Source organism: Scyliorhinus canicula, chromosome 5 (genome assembly GCF_902713615.1).
Source record: "Scyliorhinus canicula chromosome 5, sScyCan1.1, whole genome shotgun sequence".
In the NCBI taxonomy this organism is placed as follows: domain Eukaryota; kingdom Metazoa; phylum Chordata; class Chondrichthyes; order Carcharhiniformes; family Scyliorhinidae; genus Scyliorhinus; species Scyliorhinus canicula.
The window spans coordinates 215884472-215898966 of NC_052150.1; the positions used below are offsets into that span (position 1 = coordinate 215884472).

The 14495-nt window shown below is 50.5% G+C and overlaps 1 pseudogene; it reads right to left on the reverse strand.

The window, feature by feature from the left end:
* Nucleotides 1–10817: 10817 nt before the first annotated feature.
* On the reverse strand, nucleotides 10818–10991 carry LOC119966703 (annotated as a pseudogene).
* Nucleotides 10992–14495: the final 3504 nt, after the last annotated feature.

The following is a 14495-nucleotide window of genomic DNA, read 5'->3' on the forward strand; positions in this document are numbered from 1 at the left end:
CCCTTGACGATTTGGTACAGCGATTTACTGAGAGAAACCTGGAAGGCCGCCTGCCTGTGTACTGTGGGTTCTCACAGTTACTACAAGTGGTAGTTATTCACTGTTCACCATCGCCATCTACTGACAGATCATTGGCATGACAGCCTCATATCGCCCCATTTCATTCAAATAGCAGGACGATCGTGAGATGGATTCTCCATTTCACGACGCCGGGAACACGATTCGTGATCAGACGGGGAATCGCACGTAATTGAGGTTTGTACCCAGCACCCTGCTCTAGTCCCTCCCTGGCAGCAAAACTGAAGTTTGTATTGCGCGTTGTCGGGCAATGCAAAAACTGTTATTTGCATATCTTAAATCCACGTGGCAGAGTGGACCGCAGTGCACTGCGCCCTTCAACGAGACTCCTCCCTTCTGCTATGCTCCGCCCCTCTTAGGTGGACCTCACACGGGTGCAAATTGGTGCAAGTATTTACGAACAGGGCCTGGTCGCCGTGGCTGCGGAGGGGAGAGAGGATGAAACTTTTTAAAACGCTCCAGATTTCTTGGTCTTGCTGGGGGGAGGGGGGGGGGGGGGGGGGGGTGGCTGCCTGGGTCACAGGGGTGTACCAGGGAGCCACTGCCATGGATTCGGAATGTCCCCCTTGAGATCAGACTGGCCTGGGTCAGACCACCATTGCTGCAGTGTATGTTTTAAACACACCCCTTTGTTGTTACTTACACGCCCCCTCCCCACCCCCGGCTGCTCCCTCCATCAGATGTGCCCCATCTATAAGTAGCTGCAAGGCAATGTCATCGCCTGTCCCCGTGTGAGCAACGTCCCTCAAAGATGTCGGTAAATAGTTGCCACATTTAAACTGCTGCCTATGTGTAAGTGTGCTCTCCAGTCACACCCACACTCTCTCCACACACGCACACACTCTCCACACACACACACTCTCACCACACCCACACTCTCCACACACACACTCTCTCCACACACGCACACACTCTCCACACACGCACACACTCTCACCACACCCACACTCTCCACACACACACACTCTCACCACACCCACACTCTCCACACACACACACACTCTCACCACACCCACACTCTCACCACACCCACACTCTCTCCACACACACACACACACACTCTCACCACACACGCACACTCTCCACACACACACCACACACTCTCCACACACACACTCTCTCCACACACACTCTCTCACCACACGCACACACTCTCACCACACACACACTCTCTCCACACCACACACACACTCTCACCACACACCACACTCTCCACACACACACACTCTCACCACACCCACACTCTCCACACACACACACACTCTCACCACACCCACACTCTCACCACACCCACACTCTCTCCACACACACACACACACACTCTCACACACACGCACACTCTCCACACACACACACACTCTCTCCACACACACACTCTCTCCACACACACTCTCTCACCACACGCACACACTCTCACCACACACACACTCTCTCCACACACACTCTCTCACCACACGCACACACTCTCACCACACCCACACTCTCTCCACACACGCACACTCTCCACACACACACTCTCCCACACACACACTCTCTCCACACACACTCTCTCACCACACGCACACACTTTCACCACACACACACACTCTCTCCACGCACACAAACTCTCCACACACACACTCTCTCACCACACACACACTCTCCATACACACACACTCTCACCACACACACACACTCTCACCACACACACACACTCTCTCACCCACACACACACACTCTCACGCACACAAACTCTCCACACACACACTCTCTCACCACACACACACTCTCCATACACACACACTCTCACCACACACACACACTCTCACCACACACACACACACTCTCACCACCACACACACTCTCTCACCACACACACACACTTTCACCACACACACACACTCTCACACACACACACACTCTCACCACACACACACACTCTCTCCATGCACACACACTCTCCATACACACACTCTCTCACCACACACACACTCTCCATATACACACTCTCTCACCACACACACACTCTCGCACCACACACACACTCTCCATACACACACTCTCTCACCACACACACACACTCTCACCACACACACACTCTCACCACACACACACACTCTCTCCACGCACACACACTCTCTCCACGCACACACACTCTCTCCACGCACACACTCTCTCACCACACACACACACTCTCTCCACGCACACACTCTCTCACCACACACACACACTCTCACCACACACGCACTCTCTACACACACACACTCACCACACACACACTCTCCACACACACACACTCTCTCCACACACGCACTCTCTCCACACACACACTCTCATCACACACGCACTCACCACACACACACACACACTCTCTCCACACTCACTCTCTCCACACACACACACTCTCTCTTACACACACACACTCTCTCTTACACACACACACTCTCTCACCACACACACTCTCACCACACACACACACTCTCTCCACACACACTCTCTCCACACACACTCTCTCTCCACACACACACTCTCTCCACACACTCTCTCGCCACACACACACACTCACCCACACACACACTCTCTCCACACACACACTCTCCACACACACACTCTCTCCACACACACTCTCCACACACACACTCTCTCCACACACTCTCTCCACACACACACACACACTCTCTCTTACACACACACACTCTCTCTTACACACACACACACTCTCTCCACACACAAACTCTCTCTCCGCACACACACACACACTCTCTCCACACACACACACTGTCTCCACACGCACACTCTCCACATACACACACTCTCTCCGCACACACAGACACACACTCCATACACTCTTTCTCCACACACACACACACACTCTCCACACACACACACACACACACACACTCTCCACACACACACACACACACTCTCCACACCACACACACTCTCCACACACACACACACTCTCCACACACACACGAACGCATCAATGCTGTTGTCAATTGCTCTTTACCAGTGAGAACTTGTTGTCTCCTGCCGGAGCCATGTGTCCTCGACTCCACCCGCTACCGAGGTAGTCTTCGTTCATCGCACTGAACGTGGCTGGAATGCTGGGATCTGGCTTAAACTTGCAGTGTTTCCGATCCGCTGCCCCTGTGTCAAAATACACTATTACTGGCAATATTAGGCCTCTTTATTCTCTCTATTCGTGTTCCAAAACATACCACAAAGACAGGTTTGCTCACTGACCGTTTTGTCCATCTCAATGCCTCCCATTTTCTAACATCATTGCTGCTGAGCTTCTGATAATCAGAGCCAGATGGTGATTGGAAAAGGAACCCGAGGCCGGAAGAGGAAAAACCTTTTTAACAACAAGGTGTTTGTGTTTGAACAAGATTGAATGACAAGATTCAATTGTCATTTTCAAATGGCAATTGAGCTATTGTTTCGGGAGTTATTCTTTGTACCAGTTTCTACACAACCGAGTTGATCGCATGGTCACTTCAGAGGCCAGTTCAGAGTCAGCCATGTTGGCGTGGATCTGGAGTCAGGGCAATTGATTTACATTTTGAAGAGCATTAGTGGATCCGAGTTATCACAACAATCTGAAAGCTTCATGATCGCTTTTATTGATTCAAGCAATTCCAGAACGTTTTTCAAGACTGAAATCAAATGCCCAAATGATTATGGTGGAACTTGGAGGTCATGTCCCATGACTTTCAGTTCAAAGCTTCAATTACTAGTTGAGTGACATAATTGCCATACTCTCGTTTGGCTTGGTTAATATTCACAGTTAAGTTTGTTTAATCTGGTGGCCTAGTGGTTAGCACAACTGCCTCACGGCGCTGAGGTCCCAGGTTCGATCCCGGCTCTGGGTCACTGTCCGTGTGGAGTTTGCACATTCTCCCCGTGTCTGCGTGGGTTTCGCCCCACAACCCAAAAATGTGCAGAGTAGGTGGATTGGCCACGCTAAATTGCCCCTTAATTGGAAAAAACAATTGGGTAATCTAAATTTATAAAAAAAATGTTTGTTTAATCTAGGGCAGCACGGTGGCCTAGTGGTTAGCACAACTGCCTCACGGCGCTGAGGTCCCAGGTTCAATCCCGGCTCTGGGTCACTGTCCGTGTGGAGTTTGCACATTCTCCCCGTGTCTGCGTGGGTTTCGCCCCCACAACCCAAAAATGTGCAGTGTAGGTGGATTGGCCATGCTAAATTGCCCCTTAATTGGAAAAAATAATTGGGTAATCTAAATTTATAAAAAAATAAAGTTTGTTTAATCTTCAAATTACGTCATTTTTATTCTACAATTCTGACCCAGTAGTGGTGAAAGATTGGTGATATATGTCTAAATCAGGATGGCCTTGTCGGCTGTACTGGTTGCATCTTGGGAGAATTCCCGCAGATTTGTCGGGCATGATTTCCCCTTCATGAATCCATGCTGACTCTGACTGATCCTGCCACTGCTTTCTAAATGTTCTGCTATAAGGTCCTTGATAATTCAAGAGTTTTCCCCATTGCTGGTATTAGGCTTACTGGTCTATAATTCCCTGATTTCTCTCTCCCTCCCTTTTTGAATATTGGAACATTAGCTACCCTCCAATCTGCAGGGACTGTTCCAGCGTCTATAGAATCCTGGAAGATGACCACCAATGCATCCACTATTTCCAGAGCCACCTCCTTAAGCACTCTGGGATGCAGATTCTCAGGCTCTGGGGATTGACCACCTTCAAATCCATCAATTTTTCCCAGCACCATTTCTCTACTAATGTTGATCTCCCTCAGTTCTTCCCTCGTCCAACATTTCTGGGATCTGATTTGGGTCCTCTTTTGTGAAGAGAGAACCAAAGTATGTATTCAATTGCTCAGCCATTTCTTTGTCCCTTGTTATATATTCCCCTGTTTCTGTCTGTAGGGGTACATTTCTCTTTACCAATCTCTTTCTCTTCACATCTCTATAGAAACTCTTAGTGTCAGTCTTTATGTTCCCTGCAAGCTTACTTTCGTACTGTACTTTCCCCTCCTTAATCAATCCCTTGGTCATTCTTTGCTGAATTCTAAACTGCTCCCAATCCTCAGACCTATTATTTTTCCTGGCCAATCTGTATGCTTCTTCCTTGGATCAGATATTATTTCTAATTTCCTTTGTAAGCCATGGATTGGCCCTCTTACCCCCTTTGCTTTTGTGCCAGACAGGAATGAACAGTTGCTGCAATTCCCCCATGTGTTCCTTGAATGTTTGCCATTGTCTATCCACTGTCATCCCTTTAGGCAACTCTCCCCAATCTATCATGGCCAACACACGCCTCATATCTTCATAGTTCCCTCGATTAAGATTCAGCACCCTAGTCTCCGAATCAACTACTTCATTCTCCATCTTGATAAAAAATTCTATCATGTTATAGTCGCTCATCCCCAAGGGGTCTTGTGCAGACAGATTGGCAATGATTCCCTTCTCATTACACAGTACCCAGTCTAAGATGGCCTGCTCTCTAGTTGGTTCATCCAGATATTGGTCAAGAAAACCATCCCGTATACACTCCAGGAATTCCTCCTCTACGCATTGTGGCTAATTTGATTTGCCCAATCAATGTGCAGATTAAAATCGCCCATGACCGCCAATATTCCCTCATTACATGCTTCACTAATTTTGTGTTTAATGCCATTCGAACATCAGCATTGCAATTTGGGGATCAAATGTGACCCCACTAATGTTTTTTGCCCTGGATAAAAGCAAATTACTGCGGATGCTGGAATCTGAAACCAAAGGAGAGGATGCTGGAAAGTCTCGGAGGGTCTGGCAGTGTCCGTGGGGAGGCTGGGGGGAAGGGAGGGGAGGGGGGGGGGGAGCTGACGTTTCGGGTCAGGGCAACCATTTATTTGAGCTTTGACGGGGGTGATCATCTGGACTCAGGGCGTTGGCTCTTTTCCAGCATTTTTCTTCAAATGTTTTATGCCCCGTGGTATTTTTCAACTCTACCCATACAGACTCCACATTGTCAGAGCTAATATCCTTTCTCATTATTGTGTTTAATTTCCTCTTTAACCCGCAGTGCCACGCCACCACCGTTTCTTTTATGCCTGTCCTTCCCAAATATCGAATACCCTGGGACATTCAGTTCCCATCCCTGGTCACCCTGCAGCCATGTCGCCGTACAGTTACAGTGAAAAGTATTTTTCTGCGAGCAGCTCAACAGATCATTAAGTACATGAAAAGAAAAGAAAATCAAAGGAACTAGGAGCAGAACAGGGTACTGTTCATTTCAAGTCACAGAACTGTAAAGGAGCTGGCTAGTGAGAAGTCAGAAAGATACCTGCAGTGGTTCTAAGGTTTGCGATCTCTTCCGACAGTTTGTGAAACGTTAATTTAAATAATTGTGGAGCAATTGGCGGCTGGATATTGGAATGTATGAGTGGGATTTACCAGGTTCACACCAACAGGAGATTCCAGTCCCACACCAGCACACAGGCTTCCCTCCCAGAAACAAGCCTCCTGTCAGGAAGCCCCTCCCAGAAAACAGACCCTCGTCAGGAAGCCCCCCCAGAAGAGAGACCATTGTCTGGAAGTCTCTCAGGAAAGAGACCCCTGTCTAGAAGCACCCCAGAAACTGGAGAGCCATCCAGACAGAGACAGTGATAAAAATTACTGCTTTAACACTCACCTGGACAATACACCTACTGGCTCAGACACAGGAAGCAACACCTGTCAATTCCTGGAAGGAGAAAACCAGTCAGCTGAGTTTAAACCCCCTCAGAGCTTTGATCTGCAAGCCATTCATTCATTTCTCTGATATTGGTTTTACTAGGCAATGATTGACAGCTTCCACACACCCCAGCTGTCAGCATTGTTTCATTCATCTTCCTTCACGGTTGAGTAACTCCGAAGTGGTCGAACAGCAATGTTAATAAACATCAAGTTTTGATTGACAGCTCCTGGACCACTGCAAACAGAGTTAAGTGCTGCCAGTTTCTAGCTCACCCCAGACATAACGGGATTTGGGAGGTATCTCAGGTGATGGAAGCCCCTGGTGTTCGGGCTCTGGGCAGGGTAGTACCATGGCACCCCCGATGCCACACAGACAACTTGGCACTGCCTACCTGACACGCTGGCAGTGCCACCCTGGTTGATCTCGTCAGTGCAGAAAATTAAGTGTGGCCTCGGAGCGTTCCTCACTGAGGTCTGATAAAGAAAGAGATTCCTGTTTAATAGCCGGGTCATTCTCAGCACTGCAGGTGCCGAGAAACGCTCCGAAAATGGGACTTTCATTTGCTTTAAATTGCACCCATAGTCTTCCAAATGGAAAATTTAGCCCTGGCTTACCTTTGATTTGTATTTTCGCACCTATTGTGTGGCAAAAAAAGGGGTGTTGATATTATGGTCTGGATTCTTTATCCTCGAGGCTAAGAGAACCTGCCAGCAGAGATTTGCTGCTGCTGGTCTCCGCTGGTGCTCGGAACGTCGCCCAGGTGAGAGTGTCTCTCCGCCACAATGCAACGCGGGTTCAATTCCCGTGCCAGCCTCCCCGAACAGGCGCCGGAATGTGACGACTGGGTCTGTTCACATTAAATTCAGTGAAACCTACTTGTGACAATAAGCGATTATTATTATTATTCACGCTCCTCCCTCCTTTCTCTATCTGCACATGCCTTAAACAAAATAATTTCCCCCAGACCACTGCCTTCAGTGCTTCCTAAAAAATGGCTGTGGACACCACCCATTCTGACACAACTCCGCATACTCATTAATCGCCGGCCGAACCTGATCACAAAAACCTCCATTCAACAACAAACCACAAAACCTCCTGACTCACTACAAAGTAATCAATCCTCGAATACACCTTATGGACGTGTGAAAAGAAGGAATACTCCCTACCTCCTGGGTTCTGAAAATGTCATGGGTCCACCATACCCATCCTCTCCATAACCCCCCCCCCCACCAGCTCCCTCGCCATTCGTACCCTACCCATGGACCTGGGGCTTGACCTATCAACCCTTGGCTTCAGGACATGGTTAATATCTCCTCTCATGATCAACTGGTGCATGGCCAAATCCAGGATTGCTGCCAGCAACCCCCTCATAAAACCCACATCATCCCAATTTGGGGCAGACACATTTCCCAACAGCACTGGTGCCCCTTCCATTCCGCCATCACACATCTCCCACCCGGATCCCTCACCTCCTTCGCACTCACAAATCCCATTTTGTTGCTAATTGAAATCGCCACTCCCATCCATTTCAACTCAAACCCCAAGTGAAATTCCTGCCCGACCCACCCCTTCCTTAACCTAACCTGTTCCTTCACACAGACACGCGGCTACTGGAGAAGGACTACCCCCGCTTTCAAGCTCCCGATGTGCGTGAACACCCGTAACCTTTCAACAGGCCTATTCAGTCCCCCCACGTTCTACGTTACCAGCCTTACCGGAGGCTTGCACCTCCAAACCCCTCTACAGTCTGTCATCTTCCCTACTTAACTCCCGTCCCCTTAATTCCACCCTATACCTAGCCCATCCCAAATGGTCCATTCCTCCGCCCCTGACCACATCGTCTCTCACCCCCTGCCACGTCGCAACAACCTCCTCTCTCCCCCTCCCCCCCCCCCCCCCCCCACTTCTGCCTCGGGGACCTATGCGCTCGCTCCACTTAAGGCACCGAATCTCCAAACCCCTCTCCACCCGTTCCAGAGAACTCTTCAAGGTTGCCACAGCTCCTTCGATGGCTTCTGAACCATCCTCATGTATTTTCTTCCTCTGCCGGCAGAATTTGCCTCTAATAAACGCCTTCAGCTCCTCCATCTGGAGTCTTCCAGCTTGCAGCAGCCCTTCCCCCGCTTGCATGCTTACAGTGGCTGCTGCAGCAAACTTTGCAGTAAACTCTCTCACTGTTTTCTGCAGTACATATTTAGCATTAGCCGTGAATGCTGTTTCACAAGTTACATGTAACTCCCCTCTCCGCCCCCCACAAGCCTCAAACGAGCATTTGGCACGCTGTTCACGTCGGCAGCGACCAGGTGTGGTTGCCGCCAGCGTGAACAGGTCGTGAACGGCAGGCCGCTCGGCCCATCCGGCCCGGAGAATCGCGGGCCGCTGTGAAAAACGGGACACGCCATTTTGGGGGTGGGTGGGAGAATCGCAGGGGGTGCCAGATTGGCCCTCCCGTGATTCTCCCACCCGGCGTGGGAGTGGGTAAACGCGCCTATTGTTTTTTTAAAAAAATAATTTATATTCAAATTTATGTATAAAATCAACAACAAATCGACAGAATTTTTTTTAAAAACAAAGACCAGTCCCCCCCCCGCATACACAGCGGAAGAGATAACCGAACACCCATCATTCCCCCAAAACATCTGCCCGTCCCTTCAATAGACAGGACAGGAAACCCCCCCCCCCCCCCCCCCCCCGTGTATACACAGAAGAGGAAATGAATTAATGCCCGACATTGGCACAGAACAACTATGTCCCTTTAGTACAAAACAACAAAACATCCCCCCCCCCCCCCCTGCTGCTGCTGGCCTGTTTCTATCGTTCTGCCAGGAAGTCCAGGAATGGCTGCCACCTCCTGAAAAACCCCTGCACTGATCCCCTTAGGGCATATTTCACCTTCTCTAGCTTGAGAAACCCTGCCATGTCATTGACCCAGGCCTCCACGCTTGGGGGCCTCGCGTCCTTCCACTGAAGAAGAATTCTCCGCCGTGCTACCAGGGACGCAAAGGCCAGAACACCGGCCTCTTTCACCTCCTGCACTCCCGGCTACTCCGCAACCCCAAATACTCCGAGCCCCCAGCCCGGATTGACCCTGGATCCTACCACCCTCGACACCGTCCCTGCCGCGCGCGCCCTTCCAAAATTCCCCCAATGCTGGACATGCCCAGAACATATGGGCATGATTTGCTGGGCTCCCAGAGCACCTAATACACCTGTCCTCGCTCCCAAAGAACCGGCTCATCCTTGTCCCGGTCATGTGAGCCCTGTGCAGCACCTTAAACTGTATGAGGCCAAGGCCTCGCAGAAGAAGAGGAGGAGTTCACCCTCCCCAGGGCGTCCGCCCACGTCCCCTCCTCAATCTCCTCACCCAGCTCCTCCTCCCATTTACCCTTCAACTCCTCAACCGAGGCCTCGTCCATCTCCTGCATCACTTGGTACGCCGCCGAGATCCTCCCCTCCCTAACCCACACCCCCCGAGAGCACCCTGTCCTGGACCCCACGCGTCGGCAGCAGAGGGAACCCCGCCACCTGTCGCCTGACAAACGCCCTCACCTGCATGTACCGAAAGGCGTTCCCGGGGGGAGCCCGAACTTCCTCTCCAGCTCACCCAGATTCGCAAATTTCCCGTCTATAAACAGGTCCCCCAATCTCCTGATACCTGCCCTGTGCCAACTCAGGAACCCGCCATCAATTCTCCCCGGAACAAACCGGTGGTTCCCTCGTATCGGGCATCCCATCGAGGCCCCCACCTCCCCCCTGTGCCGCCTCCATTGCCCCCAAATTTTGAGGGTAGCCACCACCACCGGGTTCGTGGTATACCTCGTTGGAGGGAGCGGCAACGGCGCCGTTACCAGCATTGTCCAGCATCTCTGACTTTGTCTATATAAATGTTTCTGGAACATACCTCGCCATTCACCTGAGGAAGGAGCTGTGCTCCGAAAGCTGGTGTTTGAAACAAACCTGTTGGACTTGAACCTGGTGTTGTAAGAAGAGGCATGAAGTAAGAGATTGTATGAAGTAGGCTTGAGCTGTTTTTTGACTTTGAAATTCCCCATAAAGGGGGTGTGTGCACCATTCCTGGAGGTACTGCAATACCAGGTTGATGCGTGGAGTGGACGGAGCAAGCCCCTATTCCATCTCCCTGCTCCAAAAATCAATTTAATATATGGTCCCCAGATAAGGGACGTATCAGATATTAAACTGATAAGAATAGATTTTTTTTTTCAAAAAAATATACTTAATTCATAAAACTTATAATAAACTTTACAGAACATTTCAAATTATCTTGACTGTACATTTCCATCTGAGTTACATTCATTTGTCTTTCTTCAATTCAATTGGGATAACGTTACACACATATCCTACTTTAAGTTACAGTTCATTCTTAAATATTTACATTGTTTTGCTTCTTTCATACATTGTGGTGTTGAAAGACCCGGACCGAGGGGTTTTACACTGTTACCAACCCCTCGGTGTACATTTGGTGGTAAGACCTTACACTGTGGTCTTCCCCCATTGCGCCTTGGCGGCAGCTGCCCCAAGCTTGAGTGCGTCCCTCAGCACGTAGTCCTGGACCTTGGAATGTGCCAGTCTGCAACACTCGGTCGAGGACAGTTCTTTGCACTGGAAGATCAGCAAGTTTCGGGCAGACCAAAGAGCGTCTTTCACCGAGTTGATGACCTTCCAGCAGCAGTTGATATCTGTCTCGGTGTGGGTCCCTGGAAACAGTCCATAGAGCACAGAGTCCTGTGTCACAGAGCTGCTCGGGATGAACCTTGACAGATACCACTGCATCTCACTCCAGACCTGTTTTGCAAAGGCACATTCCACAAGGAGGTGTGTGACTGTTTCATTTCCCCCACAACCACTCCGAGGGCAGCGTGCATTGATGCTGAGCCTTCGGGTGTGCATGAAGGATCTGACAGGGAGGGCCCTTCTCACCACCAGCCAAGCGAGGTCTTGGTGCTTGTTTGAAAGTTCTGGTGATGAGGCATTCTGCCAGATGGCTCTGACAGTCTGCTCAGGGAACCATCCAACATCCTCCACAGTCTCCTTTTCCCTGAGGGTCTCGAGGACATTACGTGCTGACCACTGCTTCATTGCTTTGTGGTCAAAGGTGTTTTTCTTCAAAAACTTTTCCACGAAGGATAGGTGGTACGGTACGGTCCAACTGCTTGGAGCGTTCCGCGGCAATGAGGCCAGGCCCATCCTTCGTAACACCGGGGACAGGTAGAACCTCAGTATGTAGTGACACTTGGTGTTTGCATACCCGGGGTCTATGCACAGCTTAATGCAGTTGCACACAAAGGTGGCCATCAGGATGAGGGCGGCGTTGGGTACGTTCCTCCCTCCTTTATCTAGAGGCTTGTACATTATGTCTCTTCGGACCCGGTCCATCTTGGATCTCCAAATGAATTTGAAGATGGCCCGGGTGACTGCTGCGGCGTAGGTCCGAGTGATGGGCCAGACCTGCGCCACGTACAGTAACACCGAGAGTACCTCACACCTGATGACCAGGGTTTTGCCCGCAATGGAGAGGGAGCGTTGCTCCCACATTCTGTTCTGCTCCTCCCAGTTTTTAGTGCACGCCCCAGCTGTTCCGAACAATATCCCCAGCTTCAGGTAATCTGACCTGACTGTGAAGGGGGACAAAGGATCGGTCGGCTCAGTTCCCAAAGAACATGGCAACGCTATTGCCGCAGTTTACCTTGGCTCCTGAGGCCAGTTCAAACTGGTCGCAGGTGTCCAAGAGCCTGCGTACAGACGCGGGATCCGAGCAGAAGACGGCGACGTCGCCCATGTACAGGGAGGCCTTGACTTGCGTGCCTCCGCTGCCTGGGATCGTCACCCCTCTCATACCCGGATCCTTCCTGATGGACTCAGCAAAAGGTTCTATGCAGCACACAAACAGGGCCGAGGAGAGAGGGCAGCCCTGCCTGACTCCAGATTTGATCTGGAACTTTTCTGATTCCCACCCATTGATTGAGACTGCGCTATAGATGTTTGTGCAGAGCAGTTTGATCCAATTGCGAATTCCCTCCCCAAACCCCATTTTGGAGAGCACATCCATCATGTAGGTGTGCGATATTCTGTCAAAAGCCTTCTCCTGATCAAGGCTGATGAGGCAGGTGTCCACCCTCCTGTCCTGCACGTAGGCGATCGTATCCCTGAGCAGCGCGAGGCTGTCAGAGATCTTCCTGCCAGGTACAGCACAGGTCTGGTCGGGGTGGATCACCGACTACAGAGCAGACTTGACCCGATTGGCGATGACTTTGGCTAAGATTTTGTAATCCACATTTAACAGTGAAATAGGTCACCAATTACAAATTTCTTCCCTTTCCCCCTTCTGCTTGTAGATGAGGGTGATGATGCCTTTCCTCATGGATTCTGACATGCTGCCTTCCAGAAGCATACTCTCGTACACTTCCAGCAGGTCTGGGCCCATCCAGTCCCACAGAGCCAAATACAACTCAGCCGGCAAGCCGTCGCTTCCGGGAGTTTTACTCGTCTCAAAGGACTTGACGGCCTTTGTCAGCTCGTCCAGAGTTAGTGGTTTGTCCAGGTTTTCCCCCTCGTTGTCGTCCAAGACCTCCGTGATAGACGACAGGAAGGTCTGGGTAACAGTGCTGTCTGTTGGCTTCAGATCATACAGTCAGCATACAAGGATTGACTGATCCTCAGTATGTCAGACTGCGATGTCTTTACAGAGCCATCTTGTTCCTTCAGGCTGCTGATCACAGAGGTGTCCCTGTGCACCTTTTGGAAGAAGAAGCGTGAGCACGTTTCATCCTGCTCCACGGTGCGGACTCTGGACCGGAAGATAACCTTGGAGGCCTCCGAGGTGTAGAGAGAGGCTTGCTGGCCCTTCACCTCTTGGAGGTGGTGTGGTGTCTTTGTCGATGTTGGGTGCCTGAACCTCCTGTGTGGTTGCCTTTTTGACTCCACCGCTGTTGATTTGCGCATAGTTTGCCCCACGTTTTGGGCAGGCTCTGTAAAGATGGCCGGCCTCCCCACACAGGTTTGTAGCCACCTGGGGTGGCCACTGCCCAACACAAAATGGAATAATTGCAAGGAATGCAGGGAAAATGGACATGTTGGAAAGCAAGCTGCTTGCAAGGCGATTGTGTATTGGGACGACTGCAGAAACCGGTTTTGACTGCTGCAGAGACCAGACAGCACTGTGAAAGAAAACCCGTTAACATACTAATGAGGCAATACCGGGCGATCCCCAGATACAATGGACACAAGTTAAGCACAAACCGATACATTCTATGGAAGGCGCCAGAGAAGCCCAAAACAAAAGGTCCCAAGAACCGCTCCAGCAACCAAGGAACTGCCCTAGGATTGGGGGGTTCAAACATATCGATTGGGAAGAGACCCAATCGATTCCAAGCAGGTAAGGGAGTCCGCCCAAAGGGGCGCGGACCCCCTGGGACCTATAAAAGAAAGGTCCCACACATGGTTCAGTCTCCTGTCTCCGGGCTCCTGTCATTTACTACAGCCGTCGAGCAGCAGCCACCAACAAGTAAGTGCCTAACGACGACGACCGCTACCAGAGATAGGCACTCCTGACACCCTTGGCAATTGATAGCAATCCGAAGTCTGCAGACCAGAGCAGAGCAAGAGGCCTTGTTCCCTGACCTCGCAGTTCCTTCGAGATAAGTATTAGTTGTTTAGCGGTAGGAGTAAGTTTAATCCTTTAGTGTGTGCATGGGTAGTTATTATAATTGTATTATAAT